The sequence below is a fragment of the Cetorhinus maximus genome, chromosome 35 (assembly GCF_964194155.1).
Source record: "Cetorhinus maximus chromosome 35, sCetMax3.hap1.1, whole genome shotgun sequence".
Taxonomy (NCBI): Eukaryota; Metazoa; Chordata; class Chondrichthyes; order Lamniformes; family Cetorhinidae; genus Cetorhinus; species Cetorhinus maximus.
The window spans coordinates 5,175,604-5,176,186 of record NC_135913.1 but is presented as its reverse complement, the minus strand read 5'-3'; positions in this window follow the sequence as shown (position 1 = coordinate 5,176,186).

Genomic DNA, 583 nt, shown 5'->3' with positions numbered 1-583 from the left:
AATGCTTCGGTGTTGCTTCATGCTCTCTTCTGGACCTGGAAAAATTTATTAATTTTACTTCCAATTTCCACCCCTCCATCATTTTCACATGGTCCATCTCTGACACTTCCCTTCCCTTCCTTGACCTCTCTGTTTCAATTTCTGGTGATAGACTGTCAACCAATATTCATTTCAAGCCTACCGACTCCCACAGCTACCTCGACTACAGCTCCTCACACCCCGCTTCCTGTAAGGACTCCTTCCCATTCTCTCTGCTTCTTCGCCTCTGTCGCACCTGTTCTGATGATGCCTCTTTCAAAAGCAGTTCCTCTGACATGTCTTCCTTCTTCCTTTACCGAGGTTTTCCACCCAAGATGGTTGACAGGGCTCTCAACCGTGTCCAGCCCATCTCCCGCGCATCCGCCCTCACACTTTCCTCTCCCTCCCAGATCCGTGATAGGGTCTCCCTAGACCTCATTTATCACCCCACCAGCCTCCGTATTCAAAGGATCATCCTCCGCCATTTCCGCCAACTCCAGCATGATGCCACCACCAAAATACATCTTCCCTTCATCCCCAACTCCCGCCCCCCCCACCCCCTGGC